The sequence below is a fragment of the Podarcis erhardii genome, assembly GCF_964252035.2.
Source record: "Podarcis erhardii genome assembly, chromosome: 1".
Lineage (NCBI taxonomy): Eukaryota > Metazoa > Chordata > Lepidosauria > Squamata > Lacertidae > Podarcis > Podarcis erhardii.
The window spans coordinates 137,995,984-138,018,896 of NC_138497.1; the positions used below are offsets into that span (position 1 = coordinate 137,995,984).

Genomic DNA, 22,913 nt, shown 5'->3' on the forward strand with positions numbered 1-22,913 from the left:
AACTCAGGCTGCTTCTGGCCTTATTATTATAGTCACTATGACCTTGACAGAACCAGTTTGCATAACAAACCAGTTTTACATAACAGAACCAGTTTGCACCAGCTGCACTCAGCTTCTCTGAAGGAACAACCCAAACATCAGGAACCTTCTGCTTGCTTCTAGGCAGAACAGAAGGTTGCTTGTCAGCTAGAAACTTCCAGCTTGTATCACACAGAGAAGCTTCCAGAACCATCTTGAATTAAATAGAATAGATCTCTACATTTTACTTTCTGTACCAAAAAAAGCAAACTGACAAGTATTTCTACTGTATGTAAGGAGCACAGAATATGGCAAAATAGTTGAAAAGCTCACAATTCAAATCTGCTTTGTTAGAGTGAAGGCTGTGATCCCACACTTTAAAAAAAATAAAAAATATTTTGCTGACATCTGTACCCTGTTTTTTTCTGAAAATGCTGATATCTGTAATTGAGGCCAGGCCGAGGTCCATCAATTTTAACAAACCATTAGCTGAAAAGAGCCATCCTGTCAATTAGATCTATTGCTGGTTGTCAGTTTTGCCTGAGGTTACAACAACCGTGCCCCAGCACTAAGTAATGACTGGGAGTGTTGATACACACTCTGTAGTCAGCCGTTCACTTCAACCCAGAAATAATCATCTGATCTCAATGGAGCAGCTGCTTTTACACTGCAAATTATCACCTCTTTGTTTCATTACTTGTAAAGCCAATTGGGATTTTTTTAAAAAAAGGTTTGGATATAAATTTATATCCTGTCCTGGTGATGTTGAATTCTCAATGAAGACAAAGCAGATATGTGAGAATGTATTTATATCCTTGCAAATACATCTCAAAACTGAAAAAGCTATGTATGTCAGTAGTAGTATCAAATAGGACTTTCTGGTTATACAAATGAGCTAGAAAATGAATGGCGCTCAGTTGAATTGGAGGCAGCAGCTTGGCAGGCCACCCACCCACCCCGTCTCAGTTGGAATAATATGGCATAGCCTAGTCCCAGTGGCATTGCTCAAAGAAAGGAAAGTGCCCATCACTGGCTGGATGCTGCTACTTCTGTCATGTGACCTCTATAATAGAAAGATTCTTACCCATAGAATCACATAATTGTAGAGTTGGGAGGGACCTGAGGGTCATCTCGTCCAGCCCCCTGCAATGCGGGAATCTCAACTAGATCATGCATAACAGATGGCCACCCAACCGCTGCTTTTAAAAAGAGTCCACCACCTCTTGTGGGAGACTGTTCCACTGTCGAACAGCTCTTACCATCCGAACGTTCTTCCTGGTCAGAATCTCATTTCTTGTAACTTGAATCCATTGCTTCATGTCATAGCCTCTGGAGCAGGGGAAACAAGCTTGCTCCATGTGACAGCCTTTTAGATATTAGAAGATGGCTATCATATCTCCCCTCAGTCTCCTCTTTACATACCCAGTTCCCTTAACCCTTCCTCATAAGGCTTGGTTTCCAGATCCTTGATCATCTTGGTAATAATAATAGTTTTATTTGTATCCTGGCCTCCCTGGCCAAAGCTGGGCTCAGAGCGGCTAACATCATATAAATAAGACAATATGCAAATAAAATATCATTCAACTTTCATTAAAATAATACAGAATAATATTAAATATCAGCATTTCAAAATTAAACAGAAATCCACACTTATCAGTTACAATAAGTAATTTCTAAACTCCAATCAATAAAACAACAGCAAACTACAGTGCACAACATAATACAATACAAAATGAGAAGCTGAGACTGGAGGGTGGGGCAAGGCAGATGGGAAGAGGCCTTGCCTGGTGGAGTCTCTCCCCTCCTCATAAAGAAGCTGTGCCTGGAGGAGTCCCAGGGCCGGGGGGGGGGGGCAAGGCAGGTGGGAAGAGGCCTTGCCTGATGGAGTATCCTCTTTTGCATATGTTTCAGCTTGTCAGTATCCTCCTTTAATCTGGACATGGGACTCCAAATGTAGTCTGACCAAGGCAGTATAGAGTGGGACTATGACTTCTCTTGATTGGGGCACTATACACTGTTGACTCATGTTGTTATTGTGTCTATTAAGACCCCTAGTAACTACATCCACATGGCCTTCCTAAAGGCAAGTCAATGCAATGAGAAATGCTATATGGTTTCTTCTTAGGTTTAGAGTCTTAACAGTAACACTGAAAGAGAGGGAGCTAGGAGATAGCAGTGCTATGCAAAGCCTAAAGCGCACGGGGCTCTGGCATTTTGGAAGATGCATAGTTAAGAAAAGTTGCATCACCCACGGTATTCTATACTACTCTTAACACATAATAAGCCTGTCTTCTTCTACATCTGGCCTCTGCAGCAGAGCCCAATAAAAGGCCAAGGGATGCCTCTGAACAGCAGTCTCTCCTCTAACATGTTATTCTGAATGAGGGTTTCTTGAAACACAGGGTGGAATTCAACGTCACACTAATAAGATTGTTCCATCAGCTTAAGCCTTTATGCACGCCAGATGGAGTTCTCTCCCCTCTCTTTCCCCTGCATTCTGTGCTGGGGGCTCTCCCAAACCTCTGGAGAAGATTTGGGTGAGGTGTGGGGGTGAGTGCAGGGTGGGGGGGGGCCTGTTAAGCAAGCAGGAGTCCTTGCACTGGATTCCTCTGGCACTTCATGGTAGCTGAATCCAGCCAGCAGTATTTGCCCTTCTCAACTTCTTGCTCCCATATAGCTATTAAAGAAGGAAGGTACAAGAGAACTCTTCAACCAGGACCGTTGGCCTTTCAATGTTTTTAAAAATGTTTTTATTTAAAAAAATTCATGGATAAACCCCACCCCCAAACTCACAATGCATATGACAGCAATGTCTCATATGAAATGTACTGACAATGTAGATAGGACTCTATGAAGTGAAAACAGAGACGGTATATGGACCATTGCCTTGTTAAGTATTCTGCTTCCCATGCACAGATCTGTGCAGTAGTTTGTGCTCTCTCCCTCTCCCTCCCTTCCTCTCCCTCCCTCCCTCCCTCTCTCTCCCCTTTCCACCCTTATTTTCTGTTAATGGATGACATCAACACCAGGAGAGTCTGTAACCTGTCCATGATCAGCACATCTGTTCCTTTTGATAATAGAGTCCAAAACACATTGATGTTGATAGCCAACCATTGTTCCCAGTAGCCAGGCTGACCTTCTCACAACCTTCCCTGCAGAAACAAAACCTCCATGTCTCTGTTGTGTTTTCTGCTCTCAGAACAGAGAGGAGCCATGGGCAGGGGGGCAGGGGGTGTTTATAGCAACCCCTCTCCTGGAGCCCATGAGGACACTGGTAACACATAGGATGGTGCCATTATGAATTGGCAGCACACTTTGCCTCACTGTGAAAATACTTTGCTACTTGTGGGGTGAGATATAAAGAAGTTTTCCTTTTAGGACCCATACCAGCATGACATTCCTTGTTGCCACTGGTGATCTGATGGCCATATCTGTGAGTGCCTGCCTTTGATCCACAATCATGGAAGAAGGTTGTTGAGTGTGATGCTTGTTCTTGTACAGTGGTACCTCGGGTTAAGAACTTAATTTGTTCTGGAAGTCCATTCTTAACTTGAAACTGTTCTTAACCTGAGGTACCACTTTAGCTAATGGGGCCTCCCGCTGCTGCTGCTGCCACACTACTGCCACACGATTTCTCTTCTCATCCTGAAGCAAAGTTCTTAACCTGAGGTACTATTTCTGCATTAGCGAAGTCTGTAACCTGAAGCGTCTGTAACCTGAAGCGTCTGTAACCCGAGGTACCACTCTATGTACTTATATGTTAAAGGGGGGGGGGATTTTACATGATTTTGTATTTTATACTTGCAAACTCCATGCATTTTCAAAATGAATAAGCTCTTAAATGTTAGCCACTTTTCTTGAGAGTTGGCATTTATCTCCCTTCTTCCCACCCCCGTCCAAACCAGCTTCTTTTCTGGCTGAACTGAAAGAAGAAGACTAGTAAAGCAGATTCTAATATGTTTCAGGTTTTTCCCTGCTACTCTAACAATAGGAACTATCTTGGTATCTCTTGATTCTAGGCATTGGAAATTTTCAGCAAATTGTTGTGCAGGTTTAATTAGAAACAGTGAATGCTATTGAGATTTGCTTTTTCAAATCTTTAAAACTCCTGGGCTTTCAAAAATAGTTCATCTCTTAACAAGCACAAAATGCAGTTCTAGCTGCTCCGAATTTGATGGGGTTAGAATTGTACAGGGAGCAGTTCACTGACCATTTACACTGATGCCATTTCTTGGAAATCTTCTTCTTCTTTGGTGATCACTCGTAGCTGAGTAAGATTGTCTTCCATAAACATGGTTTTAACAATGAGTCTGTAAGTGACTGTGGAGGCCAATTCTGGATCCACACGTCCTTCCACACTGGGGACATTGCAGCAGCAGTGGATGGTGTGGTGGGGTTGTGCTGCTCTTCTGACCTCTATCCAGCTGAATCTGTGCAGCATACCAGGACAAATAAGGGAAAGAGCGTAGCAGCCAAGAGGCTGGCACAGTGCAAATGCACCAGCAGAGCCAATGCAGTCCTCTGGACAACCTCACTGCTGCCATGCCTCTCTCCCTCTCCATTCCAGAATGCTGCAGCAACTCAGCTGGATAGAGGCCAGGTGCCTGATGGCACACCCCCAGCATGTCATCCACAGGAGAAATAATTCTGAATTTTAAAATGTCTTATTAGTGCCCTGATCCGAGTCAGTGACTGAGGCATCAAACTGGTGCGGACGGAATGCCGTTCAGTGGTACGAGTACATGTGTGGAGGGGGTAACCAAGGTGATAAATTGTCTGGAAACCAAGCCTTTTGAGGAATGGTTGAGGGAACTGGGTTTGTTTAGCCTGGAAAAGATGAGTCTGAGAGGAGATATGATAGCCATCTTCAAATATCTCAAGGGAAGAGGAAGAGGGAACATGCTTGTTTTTTCCTGCTGTGGAGGGGAGGATTTGAATCAATGGCTTCAAGTTACAAGAAAGGAGATTCCGACTAGAGATCAGGAAGAACTTTCTGACAGTAGGAGCTGTTCAACAGTGGAACAGTCTTCCTCGGAGGTGGTAGACTCTCCTTCCTTGGAGGTTTTTAAAGCAGAGATTGGATGCCATCTCTTTAGCTGGGATTCCTGCATTGCAGGAGGTTGGACTAGAGAACCCATGGAGTCTCTTTCAACCCTGTGATTCTGTGAATATACAGCTTCCCATATTCCAGCACAACATCTCTACTTAAAAGGATCTTCGAAGGTGGGTGACATGGAAACCGTTGCCTGAGACCTTGTGGAGCCCCTGCAGATCAGAGTCTACTCTACTGGCTGGACAAATAGTCTGACCTCTTAGAAGGCATCTTTCTGTGTTCCATCCCTCTTCCCAGGTAATGACACAAATGCAGAGGACATAGGGTTAGAAACCCTTTAGGCAATATGAAGCCCAGTCTGGAAATAAACAGGTCATGCTCTCTGGCTATATATAGATTTTTGTTTTAAAAATTCCTGACCAAAAAATTAGCCTCCTCAATTAAGATTCAGTATGTAGAGTTGCTAATGGGTGCTCTGTATATGAGAAAATAAAACTCTTGCTTTCCTATGAGGATTACAGACTAACTTCCTAAGCAAACAATGGAAAGAGAGTAGAGGAAAGAGATATAGGAGCGATATCAGTTTTTCTATGCCAGAATGAAGCAATAAGTGATAAACATTTGCATCCAAGTGTGGCTACTCTCATCTTAACTTGCTGGTCTTTTCTCTGGACTGTATGTGATGTAACATTCTGACGGCTCTTAAACTCCAGGCTGGTTCCAGAGGCCAGAACATGCTTCCTCTTCTCATCAGCAGGCCCAAGGTAACTGGGAGTAGCTATTTTTCAGAAAGGAGCAGGAATGCTAGCTCCCTGCAACCCCTTCTTCAATGGGTGGAACTAGGCTGGTCTTCCCTTTGCTACCTTACTCCTTTTGGGAGGAAGAGGATACAAACAACTTCTTTTGTGTGCAAACACGGCCACTAAGAGAACAATAATATTTAAGGAGTGACTCAAAGTCCTTTTAAGAAATCCACTTCTCATCTGATGGCTGAGGTTTGAGGCAGTGTTCAGACCTGCCCTGCTCTCTTGTTCTGCTCCGGAGATCTCCTCCCTGGGAGCTGTCCTCAAGACTGATAACTTTCTGCTTGAGTCAAGAGCTTGCAATCTGCTTTGGCTTCATATGCACCACTCCAGTCTAATATAACCTTCCAAATAGTTGGGGCTTGTTAGGTGTAGCAACTGGATAAGCCAGATGATGCAACCTTCCTTACTGCCCAGGACCTCCAGAACAAACCACAGTGGTATCATAACACTGAGCAAGGGTTCTGGAGCCTAAATGTTGGTCCCCCCCCCATTTTTTTAAAAAATAATTTTCCAGATTTATAACAAACAAATAGAAAAAAGAAAATCAAAAAACAAACGAACCAACAAACAAACATTTATCCTAATTGTAATAGTTCCACTTTTGTTAACATTGTTAGGTGACTTCCTCGAATCCCCCTGGCTGGGTTTCCATATAAATCATTGTAACAGTTTTCAAAAACTATTTTCACATAAAATTTACTTGGTCAATTAACATCTTTCTTTCTTTTCATTTTAACTTTAACATAGTATTTTACACATCACATTTTCAAATCCTAGGCCTATTTGGTACTCACAAGTAATTCTATTTATGTTATCTTATCATATTTAGCTAAATAGTCTTTGAATTTCTTCCACTCCTCTTGGTGCTCCTCCTCCTTCTGGCCGCGGACTCTTCCGGTCGGGTCGGCTAGCTCCCCAAAATCCATCATCTTCATCTGCCATTCCTCCACTGTTGGTACTTCTTGTGCTTCCAATTTTTGGCCAACAAAATTCTAGCTGCAGTTGTGGCATACAAAAACAATATAACGTCTTTCTTGGGCAATTCCAAACCTATTATTCCAAGTAGAAAGGCTTCTGGTTTTTTTAATAAATGTGTATCTCAACATTTTTTTTCCAATTCATTGTAAATCTTTTCCCAGAAGTCTTTTACCTTGGGACAGGTCCACCACATGTGGTAAAAGGTGCCTTCTTTTTCTTTACATTTCCAACATAGATTATCACTCTTATGGTAAATCTTTGCTAGTTTTACAGGGATTAAGTACCATCTATACATCATTTTCATAACATTTTCCTTTAACACCATATATGCCTAAATATTGTTTTTAAGAAGGCCATCATTGATGGCATCAGAGCAGCTGGCCAGCAATGTGTAAATTGGAGTAAAGTTTAAACCGCCCTCCAAGGACCAGATGAACATCCAACTACTATACAAGCTTAGTGGATGCCATCAAAACCTGGGGAGGTATAGACCCAGAGAACCCTCAACACAAAGTGATAATAAAGGGGTTCCTTAAAGACCAGTCCACTCCAGACATAACCAGAGGCTTGACTCTCCATTTTGGCCATGATGGGGAAAGCATAAATGAGATCCTGTCCATAGCCAGTATTCAGTACCCACAATGAAAGGAGAAAGAAGGACCCTAGGGATGTGACTTGGAGATGTGCATGGCATCAGTTGGTCTCTTTCCTATGAGCTGGGACCATTCCATTTCATGAGAATCAGGTCCCATTTCTCTGGGACCATTCCATTACATGAGAATCAGGGTGCCTCCAGACTGTTGCTACTGTGCAGGAAGGATTCAAGTGTATATGAGAACTTTAGGTTTGCGTGACTAGGATTAGAGCACTCTGCCACTGCTCTTACGCAACAAAGCTACTTAAAATAGAAATATTGGACTTTTTGTGGCTTGGGGAGTGAAAAGTGTGGAATGAACAAATAACTAATGGGTGTGTAAACAACCCACAAGCAAATCAGGATGAATGCTGAATGACTGTTCTGTGTCATATAACTGCATTGTAAAACAAATCAGGATAAATGCTTACTAAAGACCAGACATAGTCTCCCCTTTGGTAAAATAGTGCAAACAAATCAGGACTAGTGTTCAATAAATGGGCCATCCAGAGAGGCCCTCATTTTGATACCGCTGAACTTGTAAAGTGAAACTTTTTATTTCCTTTTTTTTTTTTTTGGTGTAGTGAATTTTATTTTATTTCGAATGAGAGAAAAACTTGCCACCCATACCATCAAATAAACTAACTTCAGGAAAGAAGTATGGTCTTTGTTTTCAGGCACGAATCAAATTCCACTGCTAGCAACAACCTGCGTCCAGCTCTAAGGCAAACTTTGATTCCTATAGTAGCAAATCTCTGGCAGAAAATGTGTGAATCCTTGTGCCTGGTGCAAAGACAGACATCACTGGCAGAGCCTGGTGTCCACATCCAGCAATATAATAGAACCAGTGGTGGTGCAATGTGCTGTACTCTTTCAGAATGCAGGTGGCAGTGCCATTTCCGGATGATGTCTTGATCCTAAGGCGTGTGAATGGGAGGAACATTTCCCTCCTGCAAAGCCTCTCAGTGCATATTTCCATTATAGGGTTTTGCAACTCCTTTTGTTAATCATATATGTCTTGTTTTCCATGTCCTGTGGTGAAGAGTCTGGTGCTCCATACATTATGATATTCAAATTTTTATCCCTTGGATCAAGAAATCAGTGTCCTGCACCTCTTGGTTTCCTTATTTGTTTTCATTATCTGCCATTTTGTACTTCAGGTGGTAAAATACATGCCCCTTCAAAACAATGAGTGCAGTGATATGGAAAAGAAGATTATGGATCACACATGTAATCTGTCTTTGTTAAATGTCTGGATGCTACATCTTGTCCCTGAATGACGTTGAGTAGTAAACAACAACTGGAATTGCACGTTCTTGCTTTGGCTCAGCATTGGGCCACTTAGCTGTGAAATGCTGAGCAGTCAAGTGAAATAATTTCAAATAAAGTAATTTCAGGCTTGGCACACAAATGTACCAGTCCACCTATACCCTCACCCAGAAAGAAATAATTTTCATTTATTTAGATAGCTTTGAACAGAGTTCACACACACTTTGTTTCAGATTTTACTCTGAAACTAGAAGAAATATTTGATTAGGCTGCTGTACCAGGCTATTTTAGAAGTTCATCTCTCACCAAGGATGGCTTTTATATTGGGAAATGATCAATCTTTAACTCCTTCCCCAACTTCTGATCTCTTACTTATGATATTTCTTTCCCTTGCTTCCATACTCAGAATTCTTCTATGCACGGCGCATATTGAAGAGTGGTTGTTTGTTGTTGTTGTTTAGTCGTGTCTGACTCTTTGTGACCCCCTGGACCAGAGCACGCCAGGCACTCCTGTCTTCCACTGTCTCCCGCAGTTTGGTCAGACTCATGTTTGTAGCTTCGAGAACACTGTCCAACCATCTCATCCTCTGTCGTCCCCTTCTCCTTGTGTCCCCAATCTTTCCCAACATCAGGGTCTTTTCCAGGGAGTCTTCTCTTCTCATGAAGAGTGGTAGGAATGCAAAATTAGCCAGGCAATTTTAAAATGTTGTTATGACTTTGGCTTATTATGTTACTGTTGGGGGCGCGTGCTGGGACAGATAGTTCTTTAAATACTTTAAAGTGTACAGGATGTGTGTTTAGAGCTGCAGCTGCCATTTTGAAAGTGGCCATGCACAGGTGGCGCCACAATCTCTTGTGTCTTGCAAGTGCTTTGTCAAGAAATGATTAACAAAGTAGATTCCCTCCATTCAAGTGACTGCAAATAAGCAATCCTGCACATCCAGCACAGCAATCTCTCCCCTCTTGGTTAGAAAAAAGGTAGCAGATCTCTTTTGCAATCAAATATTATTCCTGTCCAATGCAACATCACCAGCACTGCCAGAGATATCTTTGCAGAAAACTTCACATACCCTAAGTGACACATTTTTTGCTGCAAAAAGGAACCCCACAAAAATGCAGAGCATCTTTAGAGACGTTGGCTTTCTCTTGGTTCTCATTGATTTTAATCATTTAGAACTCAGCTTTTGGGTTGATTGCTAGTGTTGTAGGCCAGTGTTTCCCAACCGGTGTTCCGCGGCACACTAGTGTGCCGCGAGACGTTGCCTGGTGTGCCGTGGGAGGGCACACTCATTGAAAGCAAACAAGCATTATGGCGGCGGCGGCAGCAGCGGCAGCAACGACGGCAGAGGCAGCGCTTAGGCCCGGCCCACATCGCCTCGGCTCACAGGCTCCGGGCGCCGACGCCGCCCCCTCCTCCCGCCGCCAGGACGCGCGATTGGGTGGCGGGCGCTGGGCAGGCGGTGCTCCGCTGGCCCGGCTGAGGAGCGAGCGCAGGCGGAGAGGGGCGGTCGGGGCGCCGCTGCGCCTTCCCGGGGCGCCCAGTCCGCGCGCGGCGGGAGGCAGCTCCACTGGAGCCACTTACCTCGGAGGAAACGGGCACGGGGAGCAGGGCAGTTGGAGGAGGGCTAGGCCTCGACCCTGCGGCGGGGCAGAGTTAGGCGCGCCTCAGGCCGGCATCCGTCGGGGTTTTGCCCGCCCAGCTTGGGCCTGGGACCCGGCTGCAAGAAGTGCACTTTCTCGGAAGGAAGTCGCTGGGACTTGCCTCAGAGTAGGAGTGGCCTGCATAACCGTCCATGGGAGGGAGCGTTACTGAATTGGGGGGGGGGGTTGCGCGCAGTCAGGCTCGGGGTACCCGGTTGAAGGGCAAAAGCGAAGGGTCTCGGGATGCCTGCGACCTTCTGGGCAAGGATTAACAGCGCCGTCTTAATTTTGCAGTGTGTGCATGCGAGCGATTGGGGCATTAACGACGTGCAGGCAGTATCGGTTTGATTATGATTATCCCGCCCCTGCGGACCCATCTGTTGAATTCCTGCTCCAAAGGCGCGCAGGTCAGCCCTCCGCGGTGAGAAGGAGAAAAGCGGTAACCTGCTGTTTGGAATTCCAGGCTGGCAGCCAAAAGCTGATGCCATCATAAATTTGTTGGGACTCAACGGTGCTACCCGGTTCTGTTGTTCTGGTTGTGTTGATGCGGTAAAAAGTTGACGGCTTGTAATGTCACAAACCCAAAATTGAGGCCTTTACGTCACATTGGTTAATACTAACTTCTTCCCCCTGGTTCTTAGTTCTCATATTGAAAGGATGGTCTTTATCTCTGAAGATTACCATTCAAAGGAGCTGTTGAGAAGGTACTTGCCCCTGTTTAAAATGTCTCACATGGCAATCCTAACCAAGCCTTAAATTTAGGAAACACATTGCTGGGGGGGGGGGGGGATGAGGATGAGGCTGCTAGTTTCACCCCGTCATTGTTCTCCCTCCACAACTTGGAAGGTGATTTTTTGAAGCTGAGAGTCTTCTGTACTCTATGTCAGTGTTTCCCAACCGGTGTTCCGCAACACACTACTTTCTTTGTGTTTCTTTGTGTTTATTTGATTCCTATTAAAGAGAGTTACTTTATATATAGTCAATATAGGCACAGAGTTAATTTTTTAAACATTTTCTAATGGTGGTGTGCCTCGAGATTTTTTTCATGAAACAAGTGTGCCTTTGCCCAAAAAAGGTTGGGAAACACTGTTGTAGGCCACTCTTGTACCAGTCTTGCTTCCTTGAGGTACGTACATTAAGAAGCTTAAGGCATACCATTTTTATATGTTCATGAATAAAGAAAATAAACATTAACTTACTCTCTCCACACCCTCCCCGCAATGAATTTTGGTAAAATTTGTGTGTGTGTGTGTGTGTGTGTGTGTGTGTGTTAGTTACCTTACCTACCTAGTCTGGGAACTCCTGGTGCTGCAGCATGGCAGAAGCTAAATGGATAATGACCTGATTGGTCCCTAGATGAGAACCCCATGTAAGTGTGGGATTTTAGCAAAATAAACATTTTTAAAATGCAGAATAAATCAAGGTATCATAACATACATAGACACTAATTTCAGTCCTGGGGATGGAATTAATTAAAACATTACTTTTACCCCTTTTCGGCTGCACTCGCTGCTTGTAACTGGATTCTGACCTTTTCCCTTTGGCAGCCTCATTCTTAATTAATTGTCACAGGAGCACATAAACTTTAGCATGGGAAGGTGCTTTCTTTGGTCGTTGCAGCCATAAAACGAAGACACAATTAGGTACATGTAATAAAAAGAGAGTAAGGGAGCTCCCATCGTCTCCATTTTATGAAAATATTAAGTTCCAGTAAAACTGTTGTTTCCTTAAAGAAATCTGGCTGTATCATGTTGGAAGGAGCATGCTTAAGGCCCAGTAGGAAGAGCTTGCTAAATAAGAGGTCTCTTGCTAGAACTTTAAAGAGGCTGTTACTATTTAAGAGTTGGTTAGGTACTGAATAACATGCACTTAACTTTTATTTACTAGATGCCTTTGTTTCCATGTATTTTTAAATTGAAATAAAAGACTGCCCCTTGCTCTCATGCTGCGACTGCTTATTGCTGCTGTCAACAAATCTTTGCCAAGTGTGATCCCGCACGTTGCTCCACCGGATTTCATCCCCTGTGTGCTCTAGTTTACTAACAGTTTGGGGCTGATCACTGTGACAGTGACTTACTGCACACCCACTGCCTGTATTCTTTTTTTGTTTAAGCCACAGATTTATAGAAATGTGTCTCCGGGCTTAATCAACATAATCTTCAGCAGGCGTCCTTTGAAACCCTGGCTATAAAAAACAGCAACCATGAATGTCAGAAGCATTTTATGGCTTGTGGGAGTCTTTGGTACTATTGACAGATTTTTTTTATAAAAAAAAAGTGCATGGGAGAGAGTTGTAAAATAGAACAAACAAGAGTCTAAGGCTAACGTTGTGCTAGTAGCTGACAGTTTCAACCCTGCTCAGAAATGGACAAGGTGCCAAAAATAAAATGCACTTACCCAAGATAAAATGGTATCAAGAATAATGGCATGGATGAGCATTTCAGTTTTATATATGGAAATGTATTGCATTTCTTTGCTGCATTCCTCTTTCTTACACCCCCTGCCTTAGACACAAAAGAGTTATTGAGATTTCTGATTTCTGATAACTCTTCAAAACAGAAGTCATAGGTGCTTCCTCTTTCACTGAATGTGTTATACTCTAATGGCCAATTTCATCATTTCTTGTAGGATTTCCTGTTTGAAAGATTCCAGCTGCTTCCATATATGTTCTCAGTCTATCACCCTTTGTGGAAAAGTGAGCTGTTTGTTCAATAACTTAACAAAAGATGCAGTGATTTATTTATTTTTTTAAAAAAGGGTGTGTTGGAAAGGGATAACATATAGTGGAATTTATAGTAAGAGATCCCAGCTAAACAGTTCTTCCAGTAGTACTATTTCCTCCCCAGCATGGATGTGAACTGCCCTCATCATAACAAACTTGATATAATACTGTATGCTTGTAGTTTCTCGTTTTGAAATTTGGCTTCCTAAATGTAATGCTTGAGCTTAGTTAGCATTTGGGTGTATGCATGCCTGGTGACTCTTGCTGAACGTTTTGGATATATTTATGTGTGGGTTATAATGTTAAATAAATTAAACCTCTGAAGAGAGATATTTGTAATATAGGGTTAGCATTTCCCAGTGCCATTTAGGAAGCTGATTTGACTGCAGGAGGGGAGAGGGGACTTAACCATTGTTGCGAAGCATTCTCCTCTCCTCTCCTCTTCCTTTCCCTCTTCCACCTCCTCTACATTTTCCTTTTTCTTCTTTTTCCTTTTAAGACACTTACCCTGCTAGCAGCTTGGGTGGTATTGCACAAGCATTGAAACCATGGCCACTACCACTGCCAACCTTTTATTTCCAGAGAGCCATTGTAACTCGCTCCTCCTCACTAAAATGGTTTAAGTCGCTTTATGCTGTCTCCACCTTCCCAGTCTGGGATTTGATCCTGCTGCCTCAAAGCAGGTGAATTCCAGAACTGGGAAAAGGAGACCAGTCTGTTAATACAAGATTAGAGAAAAAGACATTCTGCATGCACTGAGTTTGAAATTAATTTTATACTTCCTCCATTAAACTGGAAGGATTTTTTTTAGATTTTATCTGTTAACCCAGAAAGTTAATGGAACAGTCTGAGGGCGATTGCTCACCCCCCTGCTTGCCTCTCTGGTGTGTTTGAAGTCACCTTTCTTGTGTCCACCAGGACCAGACAGCATCAGTGCTTCCCCCATTTCTATCCAAATCTTGGGCCTGAATTTTACCAGGCTCCACTCTCCCTTCTTTTCCACAAGGCACCCTGCTTTGCAAAACTCCATTGCAAGCTGGAGATATTTTATGTTGAAGAAATTCAATGTTGAAGAAATGCAAATGTTAAAAAGTGAAATTTTGAATATCACAGAAATCATTGTTAAATGCTGTTTCAATGTACAATTATGTGCAATTAGCATTGATAGTATTACGTGTCCTGCTGGAGTCTTATCTCGTAGATTTACAATAGGACATGGCAGAATATTTTTCCCATTACTGTCATAATGTGCTAATTGAACTGGGTCTGATTTCTCACATTGACTAGCTCAAGCTGTATAAGAATAATTTATTTAAGTACAAATAGTTTTATTGTTGCCATATTTAAATGAAGCCTGAAGCAGGCATAATGGATGTGGGGAAATATATTGTCCATTAAAGCTTCTTCCATGATGTGTCCTCAGTGAAAACTGTTTCAGGCAAAGGAAGCAAGGCTGAGATCAATCTTGCTGTGGCAACTGTTAAAATACTTTTTTCTGGCCTGTAGCCAAACAGATAAAGTGGAGATACTTAGGAAGCTCTGAAGAATGCAAGAGCAAAGTAAAATGACTGTGTGGGCTTTACTCTGCAAGGAAAATTCCAAATCCTAGTTTGTTTCAAAGGCCAAAACAAATTTATATGTAGAGCCCCTTCAAGAGGCTCCATGCCTCTGCTTATGTAATTTCTTCCTATATACATGAAAATGTACAATGCCATCATGCTCCAGGTTCCAGCTGCCCAGCTTGCCAGCTGCAGTGTGAGGACTAGTCGGCCAGAGTGCAAAGCATCTCTCCTCTCCTCTGTTAAACACACCTGCAGCAAGGTTTCATAGAAGGGTGCAGGGCTGTCTTAAGCATATGCGGCACCAGGGTGCAAAAGTCTGCCCGGCACCCCACCCATTTGCCCAGAGTTGTCGACCTTTTTTTAGGAGGGGGACCCCCAAAGAAAACAGGAAACATAAGGAGCCCAGTGCAACAAACCAGCCGGGCCTCTCCACGGCCCTACGCCAATCCCAGGCATGCAGGAGGGTGGAGCCAGCCAGCCGCCTCAGCACCTCGCTGCCTCGCTCGCCCCCAAACTCACGGCATAGAACCACCCACAGTAGAAGAGCCCACCATGGCGCTCCGACCAACGGGCGGCCTCTTCCCCAGACTCCAACTCTCGGGCCCCGGACACTCGGCCTGGAGCCCCTGAGAGCCCGGCACCCATGTGCCCCTCACCCCTGGCACCTGTGGCTTTGGAAGGGTGGCAAACCCTTTAGCAAAGCCACTGGGTGAGGTGCCTGTACCCCTTCTGAGAGGAGGCAGAGGTGCTTCACCGAGCAATGTAGCAGGGTGCCCTGTGAACCTTGACGCTGGCAAGCTGATAGGCATATGGCAGCTAACATCCAGCTGGCTGCATCTCCTTCAAACCACCACTGAGGCTTGAAAGCCGTTTGTGAACCTCCCCTCCCACGGGAGCAACTGAGTGCTCTGTATACCTTACATGTATACACCCTCCGGATGTAGTTTGCAAAGCACCTAGTTTGCAAAGCACCTAGGTCTGAAGGCCCTAGAACCCCTGGCAAGCTATAATACCTGGGGTCCATTGTTGTTTCAGGCCTAATAAAAGCTAGAGGAGCAGGCTTCTCCTTGCCCTCCCGTCAGCTGCATTGGGAAGGCACACTGGGAAGGCAAAGGAAGAGTCCCGTTTGGAATGGACTGGACTCAACTTACTTAAGCAACTGCCCAGCATATAAAGGAATCATAACAAGCTTAGTTTCCCAATCCGCTCCCCCAATTCCAAAGCTTGTTACAGTTCCAGCAAAAACATCTTATGAAATAATCAAAGATTCTGCTGTAGCAATGGAGAGGGGAATAACTTTGCCCAGTGAAGGAGGAGGTAATAGGGCCCTGGAACATGGGGGAACCTGGAAAGGAGGAGAGTGGAGAGGAGGAAAAGGGCACATCCACCGCTGACTCGTAGAGCTTCTCAGTCCATGCGCTTAGGTGGAATATTATCTCCTCTATTAATTAGCCCTGTATTTGCCAACTGCTTGCTGTGTCCAAGGTGTGCCATTCTCAATGCTAATGAGATAAAACTTTCATGCCAATCCTCTCCAGGTGACCCAGTCATTCTGCAAAGTGCTAAGGGCCATTGAACAAAAATGTAAAATGTATAATTAATGCAATAATTGTATAATTTTATTCCCCTTTTCATCAAAGTTGCTGTACTCAGTGCATGTATTAAATTATTACTACACAGCCATATCCCAAAACGGCAGATGAATGCAAGTAAGGAAGACCTCAATAGGCTATCCCCAGTTAAACATTTTCTTTGCAAAATAAATACAGCCTGTCGTATGAATAAGAATGAGATTAACTAAAGCCATTAATTAGGATGACTTTTTAAAAGGCAAAGCAGTACATGGAATAATTTGCCATGTGATGCATCTTAATGTACAGCAAGTTAACATGCAGTACAGTCAAATGATTTCATTTCCGTTGTTTAGCCTTTGTTGTTTGTTGAAAACGTATGTAAGTTCAGAAAGGCACTTTTTTAGCCACTACTGAATTTCTTCCTTTTCCATTTGTTAAACATGGATTCCAGTCTCTCTCTCTCTCTCTCTCTCTCTCTCTCTCTCACACACACACACACACACAGAGAGAGAGAGAGAGAGAGAGAGAGAGAGAGAGAGAGAGAAGTACTGACTGAGAAAATTTCATTGCTTCCCTAAGGTTTCATCTTTCTGAAGAATTCCATTTGAGATGGTGGTATTCTATATTGCCTTCAGAACAGGGACCTGCCTGTCAGGCATGCGTCAGCCCTAAGGAAGTGAAGTTTGACTGTGACATACATGACAAGCCGGGAGGGGGGGAAGGGGTGCTAGGAATAAAAATAATTGTAGTAATAAAAGATCCTGTCTCAGAAGGCAAGTCTGTTGTCTGTACATGGAAACACATAGATCCCAGTCCTGAACATTTTATAGATATATATAATTTTCTCTTCAAATATAAAAAATGAGGGATTAGGCAAGTATTTCCTGAGTTTGCTTTCTTTAAAGCCTTTATGCTTCTACGTTCTATACAGTCTAGGTCTGAAATACTGAGTGATAAATTGACGTGAATACTTGCATAATAATGCAGGACCAGGTGCGCAGCCTGGGTGTCATTTTGGACTCACAGCTGTCCATGGAGTCACAGGTCCATTCTGTGTTCAGGGCTACCAGCTCCATCTGGTGTGTCAGCTGAGACCCTAGATGCCTGTGCACTGTCTTGTCAGAGTGGTACCTGCACTGGTTATCTCCCACTTGGACTACTGCAATGCGCACTACGTGAGGCTACCTTTGAAGGTGACTTGGAAACTACAACTAATCCTGAATATTGCAGTGAGACTGGTGATTGGGAACAGTCACCGAGACCATATAACACCAGTCTTGAAGACCTACATTGACTCCCAATATGTTTTTGAGCACAATTCAAAGTGTTGGTGCTGACCTTTAAAGCCCTAAACAGCCTTAGCTCAGTATACCTGAAGGAGTGTCTCCACCTCCATCGTTCTGCCCAGACACTGAGTTTCAGTGCCAAGGGCCTTCTGGCGGTTCCTTCATTGCGAGAAGCAAAGCTACAGGGAACCAGGCAGAGGGCCTTCTCGGTGGTGGCGCCCGCCCTGTGGAACACCCTCCCATCAGATGTCAAGGAGATGAGCAATTGTATAACATTTAGGAAATATCTGGAGGCAGCCCTGTATAGAGAAGCTTTTTAAGGCTTAATGTTCTGCTACAGGGACATCCAACTCCCAAGAGACTTCAATCTACTCACAGGAAGAAAAAAAACTGGCAGTGATCTATCTTTGGGGGAAGGAGGGCAGGGAGAGGGGGCGAGGCTGGCTGCTCTGAGGCAAAAGCAAAGGAAAAGGAGCCCATGATCGACAGCAGTCAACAGGACCCTCCCAGGGATCGACCAGTCGATCCCGATCAACCTGTGACATCCCTGTTCTACTATGTTTTTATATATGCTGAAAGCTGCCCAGGAAGTCTGGGGCAAAATAACAACAACAACAACAGAAGCAACATCTGGAGACCACCACTTTGGTTACCTTTCTGAAGGGTGTCCTATCAATTACCTCTGTGTTAGTTCAATCAATTTTGGTTAGTTTAATCAATTTTGGCTACAGCCCTACTTCATTAGATGAATGTTCAATGAACATGTTGTGTTTGTTTGTGTATGATCTACTGTATATCCAGCTATCCATCTAGAGAGGGGGACAGTTTTCTGTGAATATGGCAGGACATCTGCTTAACAAAGGAAACTGGTGTGATCATGTTTTTCAATCCTCTTCTGTGGACTCAAATCTTAAAGCTGTAAAATCACAGGGCTTAACAGCGTACCTAGATGACCTTAATTATTATTTTTTAATTCAATTGACTCAAAAAGCTTGGCCTCACTGGGGCATTCAATGTGTAATAGCACTATTAAGTGTACAGTACCCACACTCATTTGTCCATATGTATCCCCCTTTAGAAAAAAAAGGCTTCAGGAGTCTTAGGTGGATGACCCACATTGAATGTTGTAGTGACATTACTGCTTCCAAGCAATATATCTGATGATTTGCTTCTATGGCAATGTATCTCTGTTTAGGAGTTTCACATGAATCATAGCAAATAGTCACAACTTTTGGTGGATAAGGTATTTGGTGGAATCCTTAGTCTAATATTGGGTTGTGGTGAAGTGGTACATCATCCCAAACAGGTACATCACAGGGTACCCCATTAGAGTGATCTAGTGGGAAGACTGTCCGGAAGCCAAGTGTGTGGGGAGATGGGCCATAGAGCTTCTGGTAGCAGCCTCAGGGGGCCACCCAGGGGGCCACATCTTGAGTATCATAGAATCATAGAATTTTCAAACTCATCCTCACTAGGAGACCCTTTAATTCACTCACTCGCTTTCCAGCCTTCAGACCCAGAGACCCCTCTGTGGCTGGACCAAACATCACTTTTACAACAGCAAAACAATCAATAAAAAGATCATAGAATCATAGAGTTGGAAGAGACCACAAGGGCCATCGAGTCCAACCCCCTGCCAAGCAGGAAACACCATCAGAGCACTCCTGACATATGGTTGTCAAGCCTCTGCTTAAAGACCTCCAAAGAAGGAGACTCCACCACACTCCTTGGCAGCAAATTCCACTGTCGAACAGCTCTTACTGTCAGGAAGTTCTTCCTAATGTTTAGGTGGAATCTTCTTTCTTGTAGTTTGGAACCATTGCTCCGTGTCCACTTCTCTGGAGCAGCAGAAAACAACCTTTCTCCCTCCTCTATGTGACATCCTTTTATATATTTGAACATGACTATCATATCACCCCTTAACCTCCTCTTCTCCAGGCTAAACATGCCCAGCTCCCTTAGCCGTTCCTCATAAGGCATCGTTTCCAGGCCTTTGACCATTTTGGTTGCCCTCCTCTGGACACGTTCCAGTTTGTCAGTGTCCTTCTTGAACTGTGGTGCCCAGAACTGGACACAGTACTCCAGGTGAGGTCTGACCAGAGTAGAATACAGTGGCACTATTACTTCCCTTGATCTAGATGCTATACTCCTATTGATGCAGGCCAGAATTGCATTGGCTTTTTTAGCTGCCGCGTCACACTGTTGGCTCATGTCAAGTTTGTGGTCAACCAAGACTCCTAGATCCTTTTCACATGTACTGCTCTCAAGCCAGGTGTCACCCATCTTGTATTTGTGCCTCTCATTTTTTTTTTGCCCAAGTGCAATACTTTACATTTCTCCCTGTTAAAATTCATCTTGTTTGTTTTGGCCCAGTTCTCTAATCTGTCAAGGTCGTTTTGAAGTGTGATCCTGTCCTCTGGGGTGTTAGCCACCCCTCCCAGTTTGGTGTCATCTGCAAATTTGATCAGGATGCCCTTGAGTCCATCATCCAAGTCGTTGATAAAGATGTTGAATAAGACCGGGCCCAAGACAGAACCCTGTGGCACCCCACTAGTCACTCTTCTCCAGGATGAAGAGGAACCATTGATGAGCACCCTTTGAGTTCGGTCAGTCAGCCAGTTACAAATCCACTGAGTGGTAGCATAGTCAAGAACCGCATTTTACCAGCTTCTTTACAAGAATATCATGAGGCACCTTGTCAAATGCCTTGCTGAAATCAAGGTAGGCTACATCCACTGCATTCCCTTCATCTACCAGGCTTGTAATTCTGTCAAAAAACGAGATCAGGTTAGTCTGACATGACTTATTTTTCAGAAATCCATGCTGACTATTGGTGATCACAGTATTCCTTTCTAGGTGCTCACAGACTGTTTGCTTAATGATCTGCTCCAGAATCTTCCCTGGTATTGATGTCAAACTGACTGGGCGGTAATTATTTGGGTCCTCTCTATTCCCCTTCTTGAAAATAGGGACAACATTTGCCCTCCTCCAGTCTGCCGGGACTTCCCCTGTTCTCCAGGAATTCTCAAAGATGACTGCCAGTGGTTCTGAGATCACATCTGCCAGTTCTTTTAATACTCTTGGATGCAGTTCATCTGGCCCTGGAGACTTGAATACATCTAGACTAGCCAAGTATTCTTGTACTATCTCCTTAGTTATTCTGGGCTGTGTTTCCTCTGCTGAATCATTTGCTCCAAATTCTTCAGGTCGGTCGGGCATTGTTTTCTTTATTGGAGAAGACTGAGGCAAAGAAGGCATTGAGGAGTTCAGCCCTTTCTGTGTCCCCTGTTTGCATTTCACCATCTTCTCCTCTGAGTGACCCCACTGTTTCTTTCTTCTTCCTTTTGCTACGAACATACCCATAAAAGCCTTTTTTGTTGCTTTTAACCTCTCTAGCAAGCCTGAGTTCATTCTGTGCTTTAGCTTTTCTGACTTTGTGTCTACACGTGCTGGCTATTTGTTTGAATTCCTCTTTGGTGGTTTCCCCCCTTTTCCATTTTTTGTACACATCCTTTTTTAATCTTAACTCAGTTAAAAGTTCTTTAGATAGCCACCCTGGCTTCTTTAGGCACCTTCCATCTTTCTGTCTCATTGGTATTGCCTGAAGTTGTGCTTTTACTATTTCCCTCTTAACAAACTCCCAGCCATCATGAACTCCCTTTCCTTTTAGTATTACTGTCCATGGGATCTCACCCAGCACTTCCCTAAGTTTTATGAAGTCAGTTTTATGAGTAGGCCACCTAATTCCTGGCATGACCCTGCTCAAGTGTCAGCCCTCCATCTGGAGGCTGAGAATGGATATACACCCAATTCCTGAGCCAAAGCCTACCTACAATTGTACTCAATAAAAGTTGTGGCCAATTGTAAATCCCAGAGCATTCATTGTCTTGTGAAGTTTGTTGCACCTTTCATTGTCCAGGCCTTTGTTTCCTGGGGTGGGTGGGTGGGAGTCAGTTGGGTCTGCTGTAGTTGTGCTGGCCCAGTCATGGGAATATCCTCTTGCAAGTGCTTTAGTGGATTACAAGCTGCCCAAAGTTTCTCTGAAAATTTGGTGGGGTATATATTTAATCACCATGTAATGTTTTCTGCTCTAAATTTTAGGACCAGTGCATCAGTGGGTTTTAAATGCTAGATAGGTGAATGAATTAAATAATTAAACTGAACTTTATAATCACGAGCAACATAACTTAGAAATAGAAAATTAATTCAGTTCAGCACTTTCCTCTAAAACTTGAACTAATTTGCTTAAACATCAGTTTTAATATTTATTTTCTTTATTTTTGTCCCGGTGTCTTAATTTTCCTTCCTTGTTCTGGTGTGCCTACTAATCTTACATGCTTTTGCAAGCCTGATTTTTCTCACTTTCAAATGAAAATCATACAGATTAATTGCTGTTTGATTACCATGTAATTACATTGTGACTCATGACAGTTTAGACAAAGCATCATATCTACATCTTAAGAGCAAGATAAATGTTTGACTGATATCTTTGGAAAATGGTAAATATATTGTGGCTCATTGGCACTTCTAATATATACTCATATCCTCTTGTCTTGCCTTCTGTAGTGTTTCAATAGATGGCTGATACTCCTGTGCTTCTGTTTATCATTGACTGAGGCTGAATCACACTTAACTGAATGATGCTATGAGCATTGCTGCCTTATTATTCAAAGCTTCCCACTAGCTTTGGCATGGCCACCAGCAATAGATGCTAATTAATGTGCAATGTGACCTGCAGAAAATCACCTGGCCATTTGGAGAGTTGCTCCACACCCATTAAAAGGGTGGAAAGAAAGGCAGTGAAACTTTCTGTATAGGGCCTCAAAAACCTGAGTTTGGAGCTGGTTGATGGAGTTTCTGATTTATAAAAAAAGAAGCAGTTTTGGAGTTTTGTAGGGTAAAGCTAATGGGATGGATTTGCCTGTGAATCTCCTACTCCCCCCACACAAATAATTTCCTCTATCTTATAATACCTGGTCACGCTGTGCATTTGTAAATTATTTTAACACACATTATAAGCTTCCAATGATTTTGTCTCCAAAACTGAATAGATCCGATCAAGGTTGTCCTGGCAGTCTCTGTGGGAAGGGAAGGGAAGGTGTATCATATTATCATTGAGGAAGCTAAGTGAAAATTGGGATCCCATAAGACTACAATGATAAGTGCCCTACCCTGACCATAAGCAGAAGCACTCAAAATATGATAGATGCTGGAGTGGAGCGGTTTACTGACTGTAGGTAGAGTCACTGCAGTTGCAGGACCTTGGACAGCTTCAAGGAGTCAACTTGCTCCAACAGAGCTCAACTGAGGCCTGTTAGGGCCTGGTCCCAGACTTTCCTCATCCTCTGAGGACAGTGTTGTTGTTTCTGA

General features: G+C 43.5%; 1 protein-coding gene and 1 long non-coding RNA gene across 4 annotated transcripts in view; both read left to right on the forward strand.

Annotated features, from left to right (window-relative positions):
* The window catches only part of ERBB4 (erb-b2 receptor tyrosine kinase 4), an 816,477-nt gene that overhangs the window by 326,256 nt on the left and 467,308 nt on the right, over positions 1-22,913 (forward strand). The gene's annotated exons all lie outside the window — the stretch shown is intronic.
* Positions 10,083-11,026, forward strand: LOC309335601. Its single transcript, XR_014153595.1, has 2 exons — positions 10,083-10,526; positions 10,694-11,026. It is a non-coding gene; the product is annotated as an uncharacterized lncRNA (long non-coding RNA).